This window comes from Macaca nemestrina, chromosome 5 (genome assembly GCF_043159975.1).
Source record: "Macaca nemestrina isolate mMacNem1 chromosome 5, mMacNem.hap1, whole genome shotgun sequence".
Taxonomy (NCBI): domain Eukaryota; kingdom Metazoa; phylum Chordata; class Mammalia; order Primates; family Cercopithecidae; genus Macaca; species Macaca nemestrina.
The window spans coordinates 20,027,580-20,054,315 of NC_092129.1; the positions used below are offsets into that span (position 1 = coordinate 20,027,580).

The following is a 26,736-nucleotide window of genomic DNA, read 5'->3' on the forward strand; positions in this document are numbered from 1 at the left end:
TGGCCCGGATAGCACCAGCCCTCATGGCACAGTCCCTCAGGGCTTCCCTTGGCTAGGGGAGGGAATTCCCCAACCCCTTGTGCTTTCTGGGTGAGGCGACTCCCCACCCTGCTTCTGTTCGCCCTCTGTGGGCTGCACCCATTGTCTAACCAGTTCCAATGTGATGAACTGGGTACCTCAGTTGGAAATGCAGAAATCACCCGCCTTCTGTGCTGGTCATGCTGGGAGCTGCAGACCAGAGCTGTTCCTATTTGGCCATCTTGCCAGAGGATGACTTCAGTGTGTTTTTGTCTTGGCTGATAATGGTTTTTCTTTTCCACTTTCAGTGCTTCCTTCAGGAGCTCTTGCAAGGCAAGCCTGGTGGCAACAGAATCCCTCAGCATTTGCTTGTCTGGAAAGGATTTTATTTCTCCTTTGCTTAGGAAGCTTAATTTGGCCAGATATGAAATTACGGGTTGGAAACTATTTTCTTTAAGAATGTCGAATATTTGCCCCCAATTTCTTCTTGATTGTAGGGTTTCCACTGAAAGGTATGCTGTTAGTCTGATGGATTTCCCTTTGTAGATGTCCTGATCTTCCTCTCCGGCTGCCGTTATTTTTTCCTTCATTTCAACCTTGGAAAACTGAATATTATTTATCTTGGAGTATCTTACTGGATTTCCTGAATATGAATGTTAGCCTGTCTTGCTAGGTTGGGGAAGTTCTGCTGGATGACAGCTTGAAGTATGTTTTCCAACTTGGTTCTACTCTTCCCATCTGTTTCAGGTTCCCCAATAGTCTTTTTACATAATCCCACAGTTCCTAGATGCTTTCTTGGTTCCTTTACATTATTTTTTCACTCCTCTTGTTTGCCTGTCTTATTTCACCAAGATACTCTTCAAGCTCTGAGATTCTCTCCTCCAATTGATCTATTCGGCTATTGATACTTGTGTTTTCATTGTGAAGTTCTCATGTTGTGTTCTTCAGCTCCATCAGGTCATTTATGTTCCTCTCTAAACTGGTTATGCTGGTTAACAACTCCTGTAATGTTTTATCATGGCTCTTAGCTTCTTTGCATTGGGTTAGAACATGCTCCTTTAGCTCAGTGAAGTTTGTTATTACCAATCTTCTGAAGCCTACTTCTGTCAATTCATCCATTTCAGCCTCAGCCCAGTTCTTTGCCCTTGCTGGAGAGGTGTTGCAATTATTTGGAGGAGAAGAGGCACTCTGGCTTTTTGAGGTTTCAGCGTTTTTTGCATTGTTTTTTTTTTTTTTCTCATCCTTGTGGGTTTGTCTACCTTCAATCTTTGAAGCTACTGATTTTTAGATGGGGTTTTTGCAGGCTCTTTTTTGTTGATGTTCTTGTTGTTGCTGTTGTTTGTTTGTTTTTCTAACAGTCAGGCCCATCCTCCACAGGGTTGTTGCAGTTTGCTGGAGGTACACTCCAGACCCTATTCATCCAGGTCCTTCCCACACCTGATGGTATAACCAGTGGAGGCTGCAGTACGGCAAAGATGGCTGCCTACTCCTTCCTCTGGGAGCTCTGTCCCAGAGGGTCACAGGACTGATACCAGCTGGAAGTCTCCTGTATGAGATGTCTGGCAACCCCTGTTGGGAGGTCTCACTCAGTAAAGTGGCATGAGTTCAGGGACCCACTTGAAGGAGCAGTCTGGCTGCAAGGGGCAGGTGTGCTGCCCTGAGGGTAAGTCCACTCATTTGAACTGCCTGGCGTCCTCAGAGCCAGCTGAACTGGAAACCACAGCTGCCCCTTCCCTCAAGGGACTTAGTCCCAGAAAGATCAGAGTTCTGTCCATGAAACCATGGCTGGAGTTACTGAAATTCCCACAGGAAGGCCCCACCCTAGTGAGGAGGAATGGATCCAGGTCCCACCCAAAGAGATGGTCTGACCAGAATCTGCCACAGTCACTGTGCTGCGTTGTGGGGAATTCCTTCTTGTCCACATCACCCAGTCTCCCCAGGACTGGCAGGGGAAATCAGCCAACTGGAGTCACAATGATGGCGGCTGCTCCTCCCCCTTGGGTCTTGGTTATGGTAGGCGGTCTCCAGAATGCTGCCCCTGGCTGCAACCCATAAGGTCACCACAAGTCTGCACAGTTCTGTGCGTGGGACCTGAGGCCCTGGTGGCGTGGTATCACAATAACCCTATTGCAACCAGCACTACTAAGATCTCAGGGTTGCTTCCTACCCCACTAATATGCAGCCACTAGATACTCTTCCTGTTTTGCAGCATCTCAGGCAAATTGAATGCAAGCCACTTTCAGAAAAGATGTCAGAAAGCAGGGGTGGAATTGATTAATGTATTGACCATTAACTGTAGGAGTGTGTCTAGCTCAATTTTTGAGCATGTTCTCATATATGGCAAAGTTTAATAAATGCTGATTTTTAGCCACAAGTTAGCAAATCTTACTGTCTTACTGACCTTGTTTTTGTTGTTGTTGTTGTTGTTATTTGTTCGTTTGTTTTTAATACTGACAAACATGGGACCTCGTTTTTATATTTTGCAAGTTATCAGCACTTTTCTGTGAATTCAGGAGCAAGATGTTGGAGAATCTGCTTGCTTTAAAAAAAAATTCTTATTTCTTAATGAATCTAGAGTTGAGTAACTAATAAGGATAAGATGTTCATTTATTCATTTCTCTAGTTGCTTCACATCTGGTGTCCTTATTATTCCACTTTGGTGAGATGCTTTCTCATCTAATTTTATTACAGCTCATAAGGGTATGCTATGATTTATAAGCTGAGACTGACGAGATAAAGAATTTGCCACTTAATTTAGAAATAAACAGTAGGATTTCCCATTCTTTCTAATTTGTTGAGTTCTGATGACTTTTCTATCCTATTAGTCATATATATGGAGTAAACAGAGTATCTTACATACAGTGATGGAATATATGGAATATCTATCTATCTATATATATACACATACACACATACATGAAAGAAATAGAAAACATCATGTTTTGTCTGGTTATTTAATAAAGCATAAAGAGGATTTTAGAGAACTGACATTAAGATTTGAGTCCTGGCTGTAGAAGTAATAAGCGATATGATCTTGAAGTTTACTTAATTTCCTTAATTCCATTTGTTTTTCTGCAAAAGTCAGTTTAATGATATCGATCTTGCAAAGTAGTTCTATGAAATGAGATTAACAGTACAGTTCCCAATCCACAGTACAGATGATCCCTGACTTCCTATGGTTCAATGTACATTTTTCACCTTCACAATGGTGTGAAAGTAGAAACTGTACTTAAAATTTTGAATATTGATTTTTGATTTTTTCCCAGGTGAGTAATATGCAGCATGATACCCTCTCATGCTGCTGGGCAACGTCAGTGAGCCGTAGCTCCCAGTCAGCTAAGCAATCCCAAGGAAGAAAAAACAATTTTCTACAGTGTACTGTGTTGCCATCATGATACTCTCTCATGCTGCTGGGCAACATTAGGGAGCTGTAGCTCCCAGTCAGCTAAGCAATCCCCAGGGAGAAAAAACAATTTTCTACAGTGTACGGTGTTACCAGCATGATACTCTCTTGTGCTGCTGGGCAACATCAGTGAGCTGTAGCTCCCAGTCAGCTAAGTAATCCCAAGGGTGAAAAAAACAATATTCCACAGTGTACTGTGTTGCCAGATAGTTTTGCCTAACTGTAGGCCAATGTAAGTGTTCTGAGCACATTTAAGGTAAGTTAGGTTAAGTTATGTTTGCTAGGTTAGGTGTATTAAATGCATTCTTGACTTAATGATATTTTCAATTTATGATGGGTTTATCTGATGTAACCCCATTGTTGTTGTTGTTGTTGTTGTTGTTGTTATTTGTTTGTTTGTTCGTTTTTAATACTGACAAACACGGGACCTCGTTTTTATATTTTGCAAGTTATCACCCCTCCTGAATGGTCAGATTCAGGAGAGTCTCCGTTACTGAAGAAATGTTTGTTTCATTTCAGTTTCTGTATTCTTCACATGGTAGCATTACTGTCATGTGGCTTGAGATGATTCTCAACCACTTCTGCTTGAATATTTGTGGTCTGTAAAATCCAATAGACTCCCTCTATTTTCTAATATGTGATGGGGCCACAGAAGTGGAGACTGGAGATGGGGACGGTAATTTACTGATTGGAATAGTTTAATGATCACTATTCCATGAAGTTAAGGTTCTGCAAATAAGAAAGAAAAGGAAAATAAATAATAACTAAGATGCCAGCAGTCTCTGTAGCATATTGTTTCAGCTTTAATAATCTTATCCACACTGCCAGAAGGTAGAACAAGAGCAGAATAATATGAGAAAGTGGTGCTATGGTAGTATGTCCTTTCATGGGAGCATACCAAGGTCAATGAACCACATGAAAAGTGGTCATAGCTGAGATGGTGCTGTCCAGGCAAAAGCAACATAACATCCAAAGTGATGTAAGATGGAAGAAACAATTAGAATCAGGGAGAATCAAACTTAGGGTAACATTTTAATATTAAATAACAATGTTGAAACTTCCAGGAAGCAGAAAACTCATGCTTAAGACCTTGCTGTTGTTAAGTTGAACAAAAAAATCTCTAAATTACTAGTAAGGAGATAAGATTTTCTCTTGAAAGTGAATTATAGCACTTTTTTATTGTCTCTTTATTCTCTCTCCTTGGTAATAGTCTAAGTACTGCCGTGCCACTAATTCAGCAGTAGGTCCAAAACACAAAGCCAAATAGAAGACAAGATACTAGTAGGAAAAAAACGCTGGGCATGTAAGAAGCATTGAAAAATGTAGGTTAGAGTTGTGGGGATTTGGGTTAATCCTATTAAACGGTGCAAATATCTTCTAAGAACATTAACTTCAGGAAAAAGACAGTGAAGTTATGTAGTTAAAGGTTGTGTGGATAGAAAAAATATATTTTCTTTAAAAAAATCAATTGATGGTTTTGTAGGTAATTATGACAAAAATTTTATTACAGCGGAGAAGCTATGAACTTTTTAAAGTGCTCAAAAGCATTGTTTTTAATCTTTCAGGAAGCTCAGTGTCAAGTTTTCACAGATTTAAGTATTGCAGCCTAAATGCCAGGTGGTAAAATTTCCTCTGAATTAATACACATTGTGATGTTGACTCCATGGTGGTTTATGATTAGGCTTAAAGAGAAGGAAAGAGACTGTTTCAATTTCTAATAGCTATAAAACAATAGATGATGTGTCTGGATTCTAGAGAAATAGCAGAGAATCATTTAACACCATTTCTTAGGAAATGAAAGATATATTTAGTAAGTACAGCCCAAATGTCTCTTTTATCACCACATATTTTGTCAATTGTGACCCTGGCAAGCATCACTCTAGTTTTTAAGGGCATTTAAAACTGTGCTTCAATCATTTTCAGTTAATTATAACACTAACATGTCAAATAATGGCTTCCAACTTGATGCCAAATTATAGATGGAAAAGGGAAATGTGGTGGCATGTGTTGAAATACTGAGTGTTAACAAGTACAGCCACTCTAAAGATAATAGCTGGATAGGGAACTACTAGAGTCAAGCGTGTGAGCTTGTACAGAGAGATAATAACTTAAGTCAGTCATTTTCTAAATATGGGACTTTTACTGGAGACATATATTTAAACCATTGGAAATGGAAAATGAAGCACATCACTCAGAAGTCACTGCTAATGACAAGCCATGCATTTTAGACGCTTCCTAGACTCAGGGCCTTTGCATAAGATGTTCCCTCTTTCTGGAACACTTGCTTTTCACCCCTCTTTGCTAACTCTTTTTCATCTTAAAAATGAAACATAAGATATCCAGTCTTTTGCTTCCATAGCACAAGCTATGGCCTTTATCCCATGATTATTGTATTTATTATATTATATTATATTATATTACTTTATATGCCATCTCCAGTAAACTACAGTCCCTTGAGAGTAGTGATAATGTGTTGTTATTCTATCTTTGCATCTGCCCTAACGTCTGGTACCATTGAAGAAACCCGTGATTAATGAATGAATGAAAATAAAATACACATCAGAAACAGTTAAACACAGAAGTCTGTATACTTAAATTCAAGTCCCTTCCCATTCTCATCTCTTCAAAATCCTTTTCTGGGAAAGATTATACCAATTTTGTATTTTATTTAGAAATCGCTGTTCCTTGTCACAAAATATTCATTTTAGAGAAATTTTAGTTTTGAAGATGACAAGTTTTCTGTATCTCTTGCCTCAAAAAGATTCAAAATATTTTCTTATTGTGGCCATTTTTTTTCTTGGAGAGGGAAAACCCTGCCAAGTCTTCCACATATGCCACAATTTGAGGATTTTGATGTATCTGATGGCCCAGAGGGTTTGTAAATAGATGTTCTAGTGTGTTAGCATTTTTTCATTTTGAAGCAAATCCAGGAGTGGTATACGGCAGATTATGTTCAATCCTGGGGAATGTGGTCATCTGCATTAGTACATCTAAAGGATGCAACAAGTAAGGATGATAAAGAAAAGCACCTTTATAAGAACGATTACATAGATACTGAAAGCTGGAAGACAGTATGGAAACAAACATTTTTACTGATCATGGCTTCTGTCCTGGGCACAGTGTCGGACACTTTATGTAGTGTAGTGGGTAATAACACAAATTGTACACTCAGCCTGGCAAGGTTCAAATTTATCTTTGACACTTACTGTATACATGACTTTGGAAAAATTCTTTATTCACCATTACATATCTGAGTCTTTACCTAAATGTCTTCATCTATAAAATGGAGAGAGTTTTAACTCCCAGTTCAAAGAATTCTGGGGAGAATTAATGATATATGTTTGATGGTAAAATCTTAGAAAAGTGCCTGACACATAGAAAGTGTTATGTGTGTATTTGCTTCAACAATTGTCATTATTGTTTGAGCCCATATCAATTTTTCCCCTAACATTTCTATACTTGAAAGTTTAGAGTTTCCGTCCAACAGCCCAAGTAAAATGACAGACAGATATTTTCTTTTTAAGAAGGCAGCAGAATCCAAAAGTCTTCTGACTGATGTGAAGAAAGAAACTAAAAGCTTTGTTACTGTTTCCAAAAACAGGCCATTTGTATAGGCATTTATTACTGACAGAAAACAATGTGGGTACTTCCTATATCTTAGCCGATAGTCATGTGTGTAAACTGAAAAGCACCAATAACTTTTTGAGTGAGATTTTATATCCAAATTGAGCTTTGAAAAATACTGGATAGAAAATGAAGGTGAAGAGGATTGAGGAGTTGTAATATGACTCAATCAATAGTCAAGTAGGAGGACACACAAACAGACATGCCCTTTGCGAAAACTGTAATCAAGGAAACATGCTTCTGCCATCTACATTTATCCATCCAAATATACAGTATTTTTGACAGTGATGAAAATAAAGATTACTACCTGGAGTAAATATATTTAAACAGCTACAATACAAAACATATCAGGACAAGGAAAGCAGTTTCTGTTGCAGTCAAAACAAAGTTACCATTGGTGATTGGCAAGAATAATTGAATAGCCTGGCTTCTCTGATGCTTTGAGCTAAACAAGTTTTATATCTATACTTCCTGCTCCTTTTTTTAACAGGCAATAAGTTGGAAATGTCCATTTGGTCACCGTCTGTGCACAGTTTTACAAGGCACATTGTAAAGTTAGGAAAAATACCTAAACACCTAGTATTTCCTGGCCCAGGTTCACAATTTTTAAAATAAGATTAATAATTTGTTGTGCTGATAGTTTTAAGATGATCTACCAGGCACTAAAATTAAAGCCTATGATAACAGCTGAGAAAAATAAATGAAATATTTATAGACTTTATAACATACTAATTGTTTAAGTAGATTACAGTAGGAGTTGTTGTTGTTTCTTTTTTGTTAGAGAGAAGGTCTTACTATCTCAGCAGGGCCCAACTGGTCTCAAATTCCTGCTCTCAAGCAATCCTCCTGCCTTGGCCTTCCAAAGTGCTGGGATTGGAGGCATGAACCACTGCACCTGGCCAAAACTTTTTAAAGGGAATTTTTATTGATGTAAATGATCAGATTCTAACCAAATGCAATAAAGTTTCTGGTAGCACAGTAGGTGTTAATCATCTTTAGTTCATTTTGAAAATTCTAGCATATAGAAAACATTAAGTTTCTTTGATGAACTGAGACTGATTTTTTAAAATGAGTTGGATTCTACTTCGAGATACAAAATGTTACCAGAACAAAAAATATTCAAAATAAAAGTTATGAAGATTTCAGTAAATTGTATGAATATTAATACTCAGCAGTAGAGTGGGCCATAATTCAGTTTTCTGGGTTTCTATCAATGTTAGAGACAAAGTGAGACAAGGGATCTTCAAGTACAGGGCACAGTGCCTGGCACTTAAAAGACTGTCAACCAAAAAGTATCTCAGACCAGTCTCAATCAATTTAGAAGTTTATTTTGCCAAGGTTAAGAATCGTGACCCCTAATACAGCCTCAGGAGGTCCTGAGAACATACGTCCAAGGCATTTGGGTTACAGCTTGGTTTTAGAAAGGTGGGACATCTGCGGGTGGGGTGGGAGTTGTGATTCCAAGTCACGGGTGGATTTAAAGATTTCCTAATTGGCAATTTGTTGAAAGGATTAAACTGCCTGAAGAGTTTCAATCAGCTTGAGTTAAGGTAAGGTGGTAGGGGGTAGGCGGTGGAATCCAAGGCTCTTGTCATGTAGATGAAGCCTACAGGTAGCAGGCTTCAGAGGAATAGATGTGAATGTCTCTTATGGATCTTAAAAGGCTTCAGAGCTAGTAAGGGGAGATTCCCTATAGAATGCAAATTCCTCCCTTAAGAGACAGCTTTGCAGGGCCATTTTTAAATATGTAAAAGAAATATATTTTGGAGTAAAATAGTTTTATTTCCTTCAGAGCCTGCTATCTGTCAGGTGATGTTATACTAGAGTCAGGTTGGAATTCGGTATCTCATTGTTACAGGAAGCCTTTTTTGTTAGTCTTAAGATCTATGTTTTATTGTTAATGCTCATCAGTTGCGTCTAAACTCCAAAGGGAAGAGAGTATAATGAGGCATATCTGATGCCCCCTCTTCTCATGATCTGAACTTGTTTTTCAGGTTTGTTTGTGTCCCCTTGACCAAGAGAAGGGTCCATTCAGTCACTTGAGGGACTGAGAATTTTATTTTCGGCTTACAGTACTAATGTTCTGTTTCTGAATATTTCATCTCTATATGAGCATGTCCTCTAATAAGATATTTATATAGAGCTCTGTGTTCATGATCTATTCATATTTGTAGCATCTTTTTGAGGAAAAGTGTGGCAATTATTGTGATTTATAATTTACAGAGGGGAAACATTGATTATACATTAATGCAAGTAGAAATTTTTCTAGTGTTTACAGATGAGAGTGGAAGCCTTGCCGTTGTCAGAGTCTAGTGAACCAAAGCAACTCCATCTTAAATAGGAACTGGGTAAAACGAGGCTGTGAAACCTACTGGGCTGCATTCCCAGATGATTAAGGCATTCTTAGTCACAGGATGAGATAGGAGGTCAGTGCAAAATACAGATAATAAAGACCTTGCTCATAAAACAGTTTGCATAAAGGAGCCGGCCAAAACCCACCAAAACCAAAATGGTGATGAAAGAGACCTCTGGTCGTTCCCACTGGTACACTCTCACTAGCGCCATGACAGTTTACAAATGCCATAGTAATGTCAGGAAGTTACCTTATATGGTCTTAAAAGGCAAAGCATGAATAATCCACCTCTTGTTTAGCATATCATCAAGAAATAACCATAAACATGGCCAACCAGCAGCCCTCGGAGCTGCTTTGTCTATGGAGTAGACATTCTTTTATCCCTTTACTTTCTTAATAAACTTGCTTCCGCTTTGTACTGGATACTCGCCCCGAATTCTTTCTTGTACAAGATCCAAGAACCCTCTCTTGGGGACTGGATTGGGACCCCTTTCCTGTAACACTATGCACAATGATTTACTCCTCCTTTGATCTACTGATTGCTAAAGAGAGCTTTCATCTTTTCATTCTGACTTTCTGACTTAGTCATCTTTCAATAGGATCTTTATTCAATAAAATGTCAATAGATTATTATGGTTGTGTTAGCAGCAGCAAATTCATACAGGTCTGCAGCAATCTCAATTCTTGCCTGCTTGGAAGAATTAATTTGACTGAAGAAGTATAAGGCTGGGTGAGAGACTGAGGCAAGTTTCAAAGCTGGAGTGAAAGTTTATTAAGAAAGTTTTAGAGGGGGAATGAAAGGAAATAAAGTATACTTGAAAGACGACCAAGCTGGCAACATGAAATACTCAAGTGCCTGATTTGAGCTTTGACTTGGGGTTTTATATGACAGCATATGCATCTAGGGGAGTTGCATCCCTTCTTCCCTGATTCTTCCCTTGAAGTCTGCTGTCTGCATGCACAGTGGCCTGCCAGCACTTGGGAGGGGCCACATGCACAATGTGTTTACTGAAGTTGTATGTATGCTCACTTGAGGCATTCTTCCCTTACCAGCTGAGTGTTCCTAGAAGAAGGTCATGTACCAGGTAAACACTGCCAGTTTGCTTCTGAGTGTGCATGCTTGAGCCCATGCACCTAACTCTTGATATCTTGTCAGGAACTTATTGATCACTAGTTTCAGATATTTTCTATCTATTGGGAGACTGCCTTCCCCTGGTGCAAGCTGCAACCAATTATTATTTTAGAGAGACAGTTTAACAACCACCTGAACATCAACTGATAGTTACCTGTCATTTGTGGTGTGGGGTCCTCTCCTGCACTGCTCATGTTTGACTAACTGCTATAGCAGTTGTAAACTTTTGAATTTAGTATGAAAATATATCTTCCAGAAGGAATGTTAAAATCACTTTGCCCTATCACCTACAAGCCCAGGACTGCAAATATAGTATATTTATCATTTTGGGGGAGAATCTTAGTCTGAGTTCAGCTGGTTGTACTTAGTGAGAAATTTACAATTTTTCTTGTATAAATTTTTGCTTTACTGAGTACTGAGGTAATAGCAGAGAAGATGAGTAATAAAAATAAGTAACAAAACTAAAACAATAGCTATTTTACATATAAAGTTTTCTTTATAAAACATAAAAAGAGTCTTTTCATTTAGTACAACCCTAGAGAGCCACATTTTCCAAAATTTCTTCCAAGGTAATATTAATCTTCTGAAAGAAAATGTGTTTCTCTTTAGGAATCATGATGCTTATTGATGCAACAAATGCTATGAGACATTCTGTAGTGACTATGGTTAATTTAATTACACATAATAGTCAAAACTTTTGGTAAATCATAGAACTGTTTTCTTATTCAATAGATATCACTTTAGTAGATACTTATTATTTTAATTTTTTGTAATGAAAATACAATAATTAACTCCTTTCATGTGTTATGAGCACAGACACTGAACCCTGAGATTTAATTCAAAGGACACTTCACAGATTCTCAAGTCTGTGTGGGTGGGGCATGGGGAAACATGACAAGAGAAAAGAAAGACAAAGGAGCATCTCATGTTATCATTAAACTATATTTTAAGGATTGATCAAATACACCAATTAGAATATTTCTTAGAGAAATATGTGCCCTACAAAATTAACACTCTTCATTCCAATTCAGTAATAACTCAACATTTTCTTGGAAATAACTTGTTCACTACAAAGTGTGAGTTAATAATTTATCTAAGAGATACTTTTAAATTCTGTCTTTTACTGAAGTAGTTTCCCTAACATGATAACATTGGCACAGAAACTTTTTTTTTTCTTGTTATATGTATAGTTACAGTGAAAATTGAAATCATTATGCTAAAAGCTCTCTAAGATCTTTATTTGTCTTCTCAGTTGTAAAATGATTTATACAGTAAATCTTACCACCTGTTCAAACTACAAGCAAAATCAGATACCTCAGTGCCAAGATGTATGTGTGTGTGTGTGTGTGTGTGTGTGTGTGTGTATGTGTGTGTGTGTGTATATATATATGTGTGTGTGTGTATATATATCTATTTCACTGATTGCAGACGGGAGCAGTATGGGGAGACAACACCCTTTCAACTATGTATTATTGATTTTCTTGATAAGTACAGATATGATCGTCTGAAGAATTTTCTTAATTTGTGCTCATTTTGAAATTGAAATAATTTTCCATTTCTTCATGACAAAAATATCACATATGATTTCAAAGAATATTTGTCTTCATATCTCAAGCATAACAGTTGCCAAATACTTGATTTCAAAAATTCAATCAACCAGTTGAGGCTATTAAGTTTCACATATGTGGTTCCCAAAACTCTGAGTATTTAACTTATATGCCTTGGCCTGTGTCTGAACTCAGATTGGTAGAAATAATCTGCTTATAAATTGATGATTCCTGCTAATTTAATATTTCCAGTATTTCTATATAACTCTTCCAGAGAAGACAATCTCAGCATATGAGACACTTCATGTAATTATTATCTGAGATAAAAATTATATACAGTGAAATAATATATGATCCAACAGGGCTATTATAATATAAACAAGGCACTATAATCCCAGTACTTTGGGAAGTTAAGGCAGGCAGATTCCTTGAGGTCAAGAGTTTGAGACCAGCCCGGGCAACATGGCAAAACCTTATCTCTACCAAAAACAAAGCAACAACCAACCCCAAAATCATTTGGCCATTGTGGCATGCACTGGAAGTCCTAGCTACTTGGGAGGCTGAGTTGGGAATATCACTTGAACCTGGAAGGCGGAGCCTGCAGTGACTGGAGATTGTCCCATTGCATGCCAGCTTGGGTGACAGACCTACACAAAAAGAAGCAGGAGGAGAAGAAAGAGGAGAATGGTAAGTGGAAGAGGAAGGGGAATGGGAAGGGAAAGTGGAAGAAGGAGAAGAGGAGGAAGAAGAAGAAATGAGCAGATCTTAAGTGTATAAGGGATGTGTTTTGATAAATGACCTATATATCTCCAGTAAAGATAGCACTTCATTTCTGTCGATTTAGGTAGTTTATTCATGCCCTTTTCCAATCAATTCTCATCATCATCACCACCTGCATCAAACCTGAATGCTATCATCAAATATTGGTTCTAGGTAATCTTGATGTTCATATAAATAGGATCACACATTATATATTATTTTCTGTCTAGTTTCTTATGATCAACAAAGTATTTTTCAGCCTCATCCACATTGGTTGTATATTTCAGGAGTTCATTCTTTTCACTGCCAAGCATTCAATTGTATATCTATATCTTAATCTGTTCATCCATTTTCTTGTTGATGGCCACTTGGATAATTTTCAACTTCGGAGTATTACAAAACGAAGACTGCTTCAAATCTGTGGAGGCATATGTAGATATCACTGTAGGTTTTCCTAGATCCTCTTTATCAGTCAGAAGATATTTCTTTCTAATGTTAGTTTGCTCCAAGTGTTTATGGATGTTGAATTGTTTACAAGTGCTTTTTTTCTACACTATTAATATGATCCTACGGCTTTATCTTTTTTCATGGTAACATGATGAATTACATTAACATTCAAAATTTAAGCTAACCTTGCATTCCTAAACTAATTCTCTCTTGACATTATGTATTATCCTTTTCAAAAAATATATAATTGCACTTTATTTATTTCCTAATACTTAGTTAAATATTTTTGCATCAATGGTCATAAGTGATATGAATCATTAATCTTTCTCTTGTAATGTGTTTGTGAGGTTATGGTATCAAAGTTATGCCAGTTCCATAAAACAAGTTTTTCTCCTCTTACTTTCTAACAAAAGAGTTCCTATAAGGTTTATATTATTACCTCTTTAAATGTTTAAAAAGAAATTCACCAAAAAAATGCCTTTAAAAAAAATACTTTTATAATCAATGTAAGCTCTTTAAATGATATTTAGTTTTTTAGATTTTCTATATCTGTTTTAGTTATTTTGGTATTTATTTCAATGAATTTGTAAATTTTATCTAAGTTATTGAATCTATTACCATAAAGTTGTTCATAGCATTATCTTGTTATCTTTATAATGCCTCTAGGATCTAGAGTGATATCTCCTCCTCCCATTTCTGTTATTACTAAATTCTTGTTTTCCTTTTTGTTTTTCCTTGATGTATCTAGCCAGAGCTTTATCAATTTTATTAATTGTTTTAAAAACAAAATTTGGAGTCTTTAAAAAACTTTCTCTACTATATGCCTGTTGGGGATGCTTTTGCCTTCTGTTCTGTTCTCTTCAGCATTTTCTTCTCATTTCATTTCATTATCATTAGGTTTTTTTTTTTTCTTTTTTTTCCTTTTTTTGAGAAGGAGTCTCGCTCTGTCACCGCAGCTGGAGTGCAGTGGGCAGTGGTGCACAGTCATGGCTCACTGCAGCTTTGATGTCCTGGGTTCAAGTGATTCTCCCACCTCAGTCCCTAAAGTAGCTGAGACTACAGGTGAGTGCCACCACACCAAGCTAATTTTTTTTGTAGAGAAAAGGTCTCCCTATGTAGACCAGTCTGGTCTCAGACTCCTGGGCTCAAGCGATCCTCCAGTCTCAGCCTCCAAAAGTGCTAGAATTTCAGGTGTGAGCCACCACACTTGGCCTATGCTTCCTAACACTAGCAATTCAAGTATAACTTTGCCTTTCAAGGACAGTGTTAGCTGTGTTTCACAAAGTTTGATATAATGAGTTTTCATTATTTTTCATAGATAAATCAAAATATATATTTTATTTCCCATACAGTTATTTCCTTAACTATGTGTTATTTACAGACTTTTTATTCTAAAATAGTTAGGACTCTTCTAGATAAGTTATTAGTATTAATCTCTAATTTAATTTTATTTTAATATCATCTGGTTTTGGTTTATTATTCTTCCTTTCTTGCCATCTTTTTTTTGTTGAATAGATAAAATCAATATTTGTTTTAATTATTTCTTAATTATTTTCATGTAGTTTACTTTTGCATACATCTTTAATCTCACAATACAATGTTATAATTTTGTTTTAACCAGTCAATTGTCTTCTCAAAACAAGAAGAGAAGTAATAAATGATAATCTTGTGCTTTAATTTTTATATTTAACATTTCTAAAGCTCATAATTTTTCCAGGTCTTATTGGTATGATTTCCTTTTCACCTGAAGCACTTTATTTTTCTTTCACATTTTTTTGTAGTACAGGTCTGCTAGAGATAATTTATCTTTTATCTTTCACTTTTCACCTCATATATATCTGAAGATGTTTGTCATTTGAACTCTAAAAGCTCTTTTAAATCTGCCTGCATCTCTTGATCACCTGATCACTGTCTTTACATGGCCCTCATCCTATGTCTGTGGTGTCCTCTCTTCTTATAAAGACAACAGCTATTGGATTTAGGGCCGACTTTAACCCAGTATGACCTTGTCTCAATCACACCTGCAAAGATTCTACTTCCAAGTAAGATTACATTCTGAAATTACAGGTAGACATGTATTTTGGGGAGATACTATTAAACCCATTAAACATATATTTTCTAATTTTGGAATGCAATAATTACTGTTTTCATAGAAACCATCCCATATTGTAATGATTTATATATTCAATTTTTGCAAATTGTACATGCACTAAAGAGCTATGTTGGTCAGTTCATCTCATCCAATGATCAATTAATAGGATGAAGCTTTCCTAGCCAACACTTTATATCATTTATATGTTATCTATTGTTCATGGTGGCATTTCTGTTGTGCTGCTTTTTATTCATCAAATGATACAAAAGACTCAAAATTGTTTTTGTGAAATAAAAGATAGGAAGTTATTAATAGATGTGTTAAAACTCAGAGTAGCATCATAGACACAAATATGTAGTCAAAAAGACTCTGGACTTATTTTAGAATGTTATTGTATTGGTGTTAGGTCAAATAAATCTGAAAATGTGATTATTTTCCAACAAAGCCAAAGACAAAATTGCAAATTGGAAATAACAAGATGAATATCTGAAAATTGGATTTCTTGTCCTAGTGATACATTTTTCTCTAGTTCCTCATCTAAAAAGTAACACTGAAAAAGTTTCATGTTCCATAGCAAATATATAAGAAGTTCATAAAACTAAATAAAATACTAATGGTATATATTAAAAAAAAAAACAGAAAAGCTCTTGGCAAAATCCTTCTATGAAATAGCACTGTAGAATTTTCTATAACATTAGCATCACACAATGTGGGGAAGCAATAGTTGTTCCTTGTGTTAGTTAGCATGTTGTTTACTTCTCATGATCATGTATGTGCAAAGGTAGAATCTTTTCTTAGCATTTGAGCATTGATTCAGAGTATAGATACATGACAACAACGTTTCTATATGTTACTTAAAAGCTAGTCTACAAGAGACAAATTGTTTTTTATAACTTTTTTTCACTTATAATGTACTCTGAAAAAGTATGTTGGGATCAATATAGATGAACACAATAAGAAATGGGACTAATACATGTGTTTTATAAATTGCAATCTTTATACAGTTTTATTAAGAGGAAATAGCTGGTCAACAATGTGATTTTTGAGTTTGATTAAGTATGGAATAAAACAGTGAAAATTGGGAGTCTAATCAAATTGTGGTCACCAAGGATGAATCATTTCCATATGATATGCAAAGAAATGGTAATAAGCATAGGTTTACTTCTCTCAGAGTAGAATATAAGCTGTCAAGGGAAAGATGCTCATACGAGTTTTCAAAATAAGGAGCAGATTTTAAAACACATATTTATGATCTCAATAATGTCAAGGAAAGAATAATTTATAAGATTTTGAGTTTCTTTTCTAAGTGATGTGTTTCAGTATTTGGAATAGTATGAAAAAAACGTGTTTTTTAAGGTTGAGTTGAGGAAATCTATTTTTTAAATACTCAGTTATGGTGCAACTTGCTGAGACATTGCTTTTTCTCCTCAAAGTTGATGAAATTTTCACTGTCAGAGAAATTAATTAATGATATATTACTCCCGAGAACATTTAATATCATATAAGTGATACAGTAAAACAATAGAAACACTTTCTACAGCTGAGTCAATCAGGGCTTCACTTACTAAATCAAACATGCCAATTGCTAGTTATTGCATCTGGCATTATTATTCCTGTCCACCTAATTTCCAGCGGTTTATAGTGTGAAATCTCTTCTTGGTTTCTAGATATTCAGATTAAATATCCAGGACTATCTGTCAGAGCCATGAAACACTTGTCTTCAAGTGAGTAAATTAGAAGCATCGGGGACCGATCAGTTGAAAAATGTATTTGCTTCATTAAAACTTACTTTTTCAGAGTAGCCATGGGAAATCTTCAAATTTTTTTTGTCTGTATCTAGAGGTGATTCTTCCCTGGTAAGCCTGTTACAAGCATGATATCTTGCGAACAGTTAAAATGCCTTTGTCAACTCCTCAGATTTCTTGGTATGTCTTTGAGTCCTGCTTTCTTGAAGTTCAGCTATTGCTGTTCTAGCTGAAAACTCCTTCAGAGGAAAAACTCTGTCCTCAGTCATAAAAGGGAGGAGCCTTCAATTTTGACCCTATGACACATCTTGTTTTTTTGTTTGTTTGTTTGTTTATGTTGTTTCCTAGCTCTTTGTCTGTATTTTTCAGAGACATTTGTTTTGTTTTCCTTATATTTTCTATGGACTTTATTACTCTCCATGGAAATTTGTGTCTTTTAAAAAAATTCATAGTAGAATATCATTGTTTTCACAAAATTATGTTGAACATAAATGAGACTTGCATTGATTACATTCTAGTACCTCACTACAAGGATTCAGAAAATATATATTCAAATATACTTCAGAATTTTTTTAGCTCCATTTAAAAAAATTATTTTTCAACATAAAGAGAAAGGCTGAAAACAAAATTTACTTACTAAAGTACTCATTATTATCGACTGATAAATCAGGAAGTCTAATAGGAAGGATTTGGAGGGATATAAATTATAAATGATCTCAAAGAAACAGAATGATAAAATGGGAGAGTTGAAGTGAGCATTCCAGGTTGGTGAAGAAGCATACAAGCAATTATACAGTTATACAGAGAAACAATAATGCAGGGGTGAGAATTGTTCTGTGTGGCAGGGGAGGAATATGTCAATTGCTAGAGACACAGGAGGTATGATTTGTACTTAGGCCTTTGATTTGATTCTATCAGACTGATTTCTCTAATTAAAGCTTACATGGTAAATTGAGATACTTTGGGACTATGTGTGATATCTCCATGATATAAATTAAATTATAAGGGGAAATAATTCTAAACGAGTACTACCATAATTATGGAGGTTCTATATTTTCGCTTCTATAAATTAGACATATTAGTCTGCCATTATCTTTGCTTATGGTGTCTTTATCTGATTTTGGTATTAGGGCAATGCAGAGCTCTCAGAATAATTTAGGAAATGGTGCCTTTCTATGTTTTTTTTAGAAGATTCTGTGTAAAATTAGTATCATTCCTTCCTTAGATGATTGATAAATACATGAGTTAAAGTATCTGGTCCTGGATTTTTTTTATAGAAGGATATTAATTGTTTACAAAATTTCTTTAATAGATATAAGCCTGTTCAGATTATCTGTTTTTACTTGTGTGAGTTTAGGAACAATGTGGCTTTTAAGAAATTGGTCCATTTTATCGATTACTTTGATTACATGTATAACTTGTTTTATATATATATATATATATATATATATATATATATATATATATACTTATGCATTATGTTTTTGTTTTGCTCAGTGTTATACTCTCAAAGTCTAGTAATGTGTTTGCCATTTATTTATTTTACTTAATAATTTAATTCACATGCTAGTATAATACAGAACCCAACTTAAATAGGCCTATCCTGTGATGATTTTGTCTGTTTTATTGCTGTTGTTGTCGACCATTTTTTAACCTATTAGTGTGAGGCCTATGATTGGCCACAAATAAGTTATTAAGCCACAAGTTTAGTTCATGTTCTGTCGACACTGCCAACATGATCTTTGCCTTATGAGTCTTAAGAGATTTGCATTTTAATAATCTAATCATAATTATTTAAACGTGCAGTGATTATTGACTTTAACCCCCAAATCAATTAGAAGAAATATGCATGAATATTTCCAAAGTGATATTTACTTTGTTTAATTTTATTGGTGATGTAAAAACGTGAAGAAAATGGCATTTTTCTAAGTGCATTATGTACATAATTTCCTTCAGAAAAGTACATTTGACCAAAGGATTTTTATTTTAATTTACAGATCATTGTGAAATCATTCCTGAAAATGAAATGTAATAGAATAGACATTTTCCTAAAGAAGACATACATATGGCCAAGGAGTATGTGAAAAGCTGTCAACATCATTAAACATCACTAAGATGTAAATCAAAACAAAAATGAGATATCACATCACATCTGTTAAGGTGGCTATTATCAAAAAACTGATAACGTAGTGACAAAAGTATGGAGACCTGTACAATGTTGGTGAAAGTGTAAAGTGGTACAACCATTATGGAAACAGCATAGAGGTTCCTAAAAACATTAAATCCCAGCACTTTGGGAGGCTGAGGCGGGTGGGTCATAGGGTCAGGAGTTCAAGACCAGCCTGGCCAAAATGGTGAAACCCCATGTCTACTAAAAAGAAAATTAGCTGGGCGTGGTGCCAAACACCTGTAATCCCAGCTACTCAGGAGGTTGAGGCAGAGAACTGCTTGAACTCAGGAGGCAGAGGTTGCAGTGAGCCGATATTGTGCCACTGCACTCCAGCCTGAGCAACAAAGCAAGACTCATTCTCAAAAAAAAAAAAAAAAAAAAAAATTAGAACTACCATACAATCCAGCAATCCTACTTCAGGATGTATATCCAAAGGAAATGAAATTAGTATGTTGGAGAGAGATCTGCATTCTCATGTTCATTGCAGAAATTATTCACAGTAGTCAAGACATGGAAACAACCGAAGTATCTATTGATGGATGAATAGATAAAGGCAATTTGATACATTTAGGCATACTTCAGAGATATTGTGGGTTCAGTTCCAGACACCCACAATAAAGTGAATATCACAATAAACTGAGTCAGGTGAATTTTTTGGTTTTCCATAGCATATAAAAGTGTACACAATATTGTAATCCATTAGGTACAAGAGTATTATGTTTTGAAAAGCAATAAACATACCTTAATTAAAAATAGTTTAGTGCTAAAAAATGCTAATGATCATCTGAGCCTCCATCCAGTCCTAATCTTTTTGCTGGTAATGGATCTTGCCCTTATGTTGATGGCTGCTGAGTAATCAGGGTAGTTGCAGCTTAATATTGGGGTGTTTGTGGCAATTTCTTAAAATAAACAATGAAGCTTGCCACATGGCTTGACTCTTCCTTCAAGAATGATTTCTCTGTAGCATGTAATGCTGATTTACAGCATTTTATTCCCAGTGGAATTTCTTTCAGCATTGGAGTCAATTATCTCAAACCCTGCCACTGCTCTATCAATTAAGTTTATGTAATATTCTAAATTATTGTTGTCATTTCAACAATGTTTATAGCATCTTCACTGAGAGTAGATTTTGTCTCAAGAAACCAGTTTCCTTGTTCATCCATAAGAAGCAACTCCTCACCCATTCAAGCTTTATCATAAGATTGCAACAATTTATTCACATCTTCAGATTCCAATCTTAATTTTAGTTGTCTTGCTATTTCTACCATATCTTCAGTTGCTTCCTCCACTGAAATCTCAGACCCCTCAAAGTCATTCATGAGGGTTAAAATAAACTGTTTCTGACCTTCTATTAACACTAATATTATGACCTCTTCCCATGAGTCACAAATGCTCTTAATGGCATCTAGATTTGTGAATCCTTCCTAGAGGTTTTTAATTTACTTTCTGCAGACCCATCAGAGAAATCAATGTCTATGGCAGCTATAGCCTTATGAAAGATATTTCTTAAATAATAAGGCTTTTAAGTCAAAATTATTTCTTGATCCATGGGCTGCAGAATGGATGTTGTGTTAGCAGAGAGGGAAACATTAATCTGTTTATACAGCTCCATCAGAGCTCTTGGGTGACTAGGTACATTGTCAATGAGCAGTGATATTTTGAAAGAAATCTTTGTGTGTGTGTGTGTGTTTGTGTGTGTGTGCAGTAGCTCTCAACAGTGGGTTTAAAATATTCAGTAAACCATGCTGTAAACAGATGTGCTGTCATCCAAGTTTTGTTATTCTGCCTATAGAGCACAGGTAAAGGAGATTTGGCATAATTCTTAAGACCCCCTAGGATTTTTGGAATGGTAAATGAGCTTTGACTTTAACTTAAAGTCAGCAGCTACACTATCCCCTAACAGGAGAGTCATCCTGTCCTTTGAAGTTTTAAAGCCAAGTATTGACTTCTCTCTAGTTAGGAAAGTTCAAGATGTCATTTCTTCCAACAGAAGGCTGCTGTGTCTATATTAAAAATCTATTGTTCAGTGTAGCCACCTTCATTAAGGACCTTAGCTAGATCTGGATAACTTGAAGCAGCTTCTACATAAGTACTTCCTGTTTCACCTTGTACTTTTACGTTATGGAAAAGTTTTTGTTTTTCCTTAAACCTCATGAATCAACTTCTGTTGGCTTCCAACTTTTCTCCCACAGCTCCTCACCTCTCTCAGCTTTCATAGAATTATACAGCCAAGGCCTTGCTTTGGATTAGGCTTTGACTTCAGGGAATGTCGTGTCATCTTTCATCTTTGACTCAGATCACTCAGACTTTCTCCATATCAGCAATAAGACTGTTTTACTTTCTTATCATTTGTGTCTTCACTGGAGTAGCACTTTTAATTTCCTTCAAAAACTTTCCTTTGCATTCACAACTTGGCCGTTTGGTATAAGAGGCCTAGCTTTTGGCCTATTTTCACTTTTGATATGCCTTCTTCACTAAGCTTAATCATCTCTAGTCTTTTGATTTAAAGTAAGAGATGTGCGACTCCTCCTTTTACTTAAACTCTTAGAGGCCATTGTAGGTTTATTAACTGGCCTAATTTCAATATTGCTGTTTCTCAGGACATAGAAAGGCCCAAGCAGAAAAAGTTGTGATGGGAAAATGGCCAGTACATGGAGCGAGTCAGAACAAATACAACATTTATTGATTAAGTTCTCCATTTTACATGAGTGCAGCTTGTGGTATCTCAAAGCAATTGCAATAGTGACATCAAAGATTGATGATCACAGATTGGCAAAACAGATATAATAATAATGAAAATGTTCGAACTATTGCAAGAATTATCAAAATGTGACACAGAGACACAAAGGGAGTACATCCTGCTTTGAAAATGATTTCAATAGGTTTGCTTGATGCAAGATTGTCACAAAACTTCAGTATTTTTTTAAATGCACTATTTGGGCAGCATGATAAATCAAAGTGGTATAAAATGAGGTATGCCCTTATACACACAGTGGAATATTATTGGCCACAAAAAAGTGATACTTCCATTTGTGACAACATGGGTGAAACTGGAAGAAATTTTGCCAAGTGAAATAAGCCAGGCATGGAAAGACTAATATCATATGATTTCACTTACATGCAGAACTATAAAGAATTAAACTCATAGAAGCTGATAATAAAATAGTAGTTGACTAGTGTTCAGGGGTGGGAGAAATGGGGAGAAGTTGGTCAAGGGTGCAAATTTTAAGTTATAAGATGAAAAGTTCAGGAGATATAATGTACAGCATGGGTGATAATGAATGTGTCAATTAATTTGTGGTAATCATTGAACAATGTATACATATATCAAGTTATCACATTATGCACCTTGAATATAAATTGCCTTTGTCAATTAGAGATTTTTAAATATGAAAAATTAATAGAATAACAGTGGTAGAAAACACCAATGAGTGGCCATGTATAAAACATCACAGAATCGAGAACAAAAACCACTACTACTCTGCTATTATAGTCCAATACACACAGATAATTTTCCCTTAAACTCAATAGATGCAGAGCTATGTACTCATTGGCTGTTATCAAGTTTTAAAAATTGTCTATTAGTCTGAATTAACAAATGTATTATTACCTCCAGATATGTGAGACCCAGACAGCTGACAATGCCAATATCATCTACTACCAGATATTATGTAAGTTTCATTTCTATGTTAAGACTTTTTTTTTTCTTAAACAATGTTATTTTCTTTTATTCAGCGTATAAAATGACATGGACTTTCTAAATAATACCTTCTTTTTCTGACTTCATTAATTTTGTTGCTGACATCTCTGTATTCTATGTCACCTATATTTAACATCCAAAGTCAAATTTAAAACTTTATGTATAGCTACTCACATCTATTTCTTTTAACCACATTCTCTCATTCTTTTGTTTCTCATTTTGGGTATAGTTTTGCTTTTTATTATTCTTTTTTCTGTTCTTTCACATTCTAATTCCCACTCTGTCACTGCCTTTATTAAGACCTTTACTTATTTATGCCTAAACTACAGTTACTGCTGCAAACTGGTCTTGTGACTTGTAGTTTTTCCCAAATTCAAATCAGTCTTCACAATATTTTCAGTTCAGGCTCTCAAAAAAAGCTTGTTTTGTATTATTTTGATTAACAATGAGTCTAAGAAATGTCAGTTAACTTAATTTGGGTGCAACTTAATTTTTTTAGTTGATATCATAATATTTTCTTCAAGCCCTCTTTTTATTAATCTGTATCAACCTTACTCACTACGTCCTAAATTACTGACTCAGAAGATATTAAATGGCTTAGCATGGTATGTATGTGGATATCGGTCATCCGAAAATTATTGCAAGCACTTTATCGCAAGTAATTTTTTTCTTGAAAATGTTCTATTAATTAAATTTTGAAAGATTTTTTGTATTAAATAGTGAATAGATACAACCATTTTAATATTTGTAAAAGACACAAAGAACAGCACTAATCCAGCATTAAAAATGGAATATCACCAGTGTTATTCATGAACCCCATCCCTTAATCCAACTCCTTGATTTCCCACCCTTGGAGGCAATCAGTCATGAATATGGTTAGTCATGTTCTTCTTTTCTTTATCAGTTCAGTACTTATGTATATCTATCTCAAGTTAATACTGTGCCAAACGTAGGATCTGAAACTAAAAAATGGAATTGTATTTTACTTATTCTGTCTTTTCTTATGTTATGCCTTTTATGTTCAATGCTATCTTTCTTCATATTCTTTATTGTTTTCTTTCTTCATATTCTTTATTGGTGCCTGTATTTGTGGTTTGTTAATTTTTACTACTGTGTAGCATTTTATTGTTTGAATATACCACAATATAATTATACATTGTACTAGGGATTTCAGATTTTTCACTGGTCTGAACATCTGTATATTCAGAGAAATGGAATTGTTACGTTTGGAGTTATATACATTTCCCACTTTTATAATGCCAGATTATTTTCTGAGTGGCTGTAAAAATTTATCTTACTACTATTAGTAGAATATTCTGTATTAGTAGGATAAACATAAATAATTATTCTGGTTTCTCCATATTGGCAATTTTTTATTTTGTGGAATTTAGAAAATTTTGCTAGTGTGATACATCTAAATTCATGTTCTCATTGTGGTTTTAATTAGGTTTTCCTATAAAGAATATTTATGTAAATTCAGTTTCATTTTAAATATGTTTTCTGTGAAAATATTAGAAAGGACAAAAACTACTGACAGGCATTAAAATAACTGGATGCTATCTTAGGTATATAGATGTATTTCCGAGGGTATTCATCTGATTCTAAAGAGCCTCTGTGCATTCTTCTATAAAGTGAGTATACAGAAAACAAAAAACTCTTTTAGCAAGAAAGGTTGTAAAATTTATAAAGATCCTGCTTTAAAGATCAAAACTACCACAATGAATATATTTCTGAAATTTAAGTATTCATACAACAGCTAATATACAAAGAAACAATTGTTAAAGGAAGAATGTGTTTGCAAATTAGGAATATTTTATCTTATGATTTGAGTAGTATAGATATACCCATATTTATTCTTTAGCAGTTTAACTAAGCAAATTATAATAAGAAAATAAACAAGATTTTCCTCCAAGTGATGTTAAGGAAATATTAATGGTGGTTGTTCTTTTCAACGCAGGACATACATTTCTTCAAAAAATGTAGCATATTTTTGGTCCTGACATCAAACTTTTTATGCTGGTGACATAGAAAATATTGAACACAGTTATTTATGAGCTACCAAACTGGAGAAACATATAAAATATGGGCTAAATGCTGTGCTTAGAAAAAATTGGCACATTTTCTGTTTTTGTCCAATATTCCACCTGAAAATGATACATAACACAAGACAACTAATAAAAACATTTTCAATGGAAGAAAATTCACCAAGAGAAATTTAAGCCACTTATTTTCCAGTGTATAAATTGAATAGTTACTATCCTTTCTTTGTATCTTTTAATCAATCACTCTCAACTATACCAGTTAATTAAATTATGTTTTAATTATATGAATATCAAGCATCATATACTGATCTGTTGTATAATGGACTCCAGATCTAAAACACACACACAAAAATGGCAAAACAGTTTCTTCATATCCTAGAGCAGTGATCCCCAACCATTCTAGCACCAGAGACTTGTTTCATAGAAGACAATTTTTCCACAGACAGCGGGTATGTGGGGCATGGTTTTGGGATGATTCAAGTGCCTTACAGTTACTATGCACTTTATTCCTAATATTATTACATTGTAATATATAATGAAATAATTAGACAACTCACCGTAATGTAGAATCATTGGGAGCCCTGAGTTTGTTTTTCTGCAACTAGACGGTCCCATCTGGAAGTGAAGGGAGACAGACAGATCATCAGCCATTAGATTCTCATAAAGAGGTGCAACCTAAATCCCTTGCATAGGCATTTCCCCACAGGGTTCGGGCTCCAGTGGTAATATAATGCAGCCAATGATCTGAGAAGAGGCAGAACTCAGGCACTAATGCTCTCTGGCAAACAGTTCACCTGCTATGTGGTGGTTTTTAACAAGCCGAAGATTGGTAGTGGTCTGTGGCCAGGGTTTGGGGGCCCTTGTCCGAGATAAATGTAAAACCAACTTTACTGTGGTAGGTCCAAAGGATTTGTTTAAACACATCATAACTGGCATCTGAACAAAGGACAAGACGGCCTTTATCAAAGCACACTTCTGATTCTGGTATTTCAAGGTCCGTTTCAATACATACAAGTATATTCTATAAACTTTTAGTTTTCATTTTGAATTCAATGCTGTTATTTGTTGAAATACTATTTCAGAAGTCTGTCAGCAGCTTTCTTCTAAATTCTTCCCCAGATCAGACTTATTCACCAGCCTTTCAAACTTCATTATGTCTTTCACCAGAGGAAAAAAAGAATCTACATGACGAAATGAGAAAAGATTTCAAAGAACACCCAACCCTCACCCTTGACATTTAAAGACTTGATCTTAAATCCTCGGCAAACAAACGTGTTCAGTCTCAAGTAATACAGAGCAGAGATTGGATAAGAAAAGATAGCTAAGAATATTCCCATATTAGGCCCTGTAGCAAGTCACTGAGTATCTTTTAAAAGTTCATTTTACATTATATATATTTTGATTCTTCTCATTTGAGTTTTCTGAATGCTGTAATTTAATATCCTTATCCTTTTTTTTTCTATGTTCACTTTTTGTGCTTACATTTGTTTCTCTTATGGACTGTCCTGTTTTTACCAAAAGGACTGATTTCATATTAATCTTACTCTTTACATGCTCAGAACCAGGCTGTTTTTGTTGTTGTTTTTCTGTTTCTTCCTTATATGAAGTTGAATGAGTTATTTATTTAAATTCATTTATCTCAAACCTACATGGTAATCATAATTTTCACTCCATATACCTTACAATATTTGTATTGTACCTTAT

The 26,736-nt window shown here is 35.1% G+C and overlaps 1 long non-coding RNA gene across 2 annotated transcripts in view; it reads right to left on the bottom strand.

The window, feature by feature from the left end:
- The window catches only part of LOC139363117 (uncharacterized), a 287,996-nt gene extending 262,353 nt beyond the window's left edge, over positions 1 to 25,643 (bottom strand). For both annotated transcript variants that reach the window (XR_011623029.1, XR_011623028.1), the window contains exon 1: positions 25,590 to 25,643. This is a non-coding gene — a long non-coding RNA (uncharacterized lncRNA). The remainder of the gene's footprint in view (positions 1 to 25,589) is intronic.
- Between the last annotated feature and the right edge of the window lie 1,093 nt (positions 25,644 to 26,736).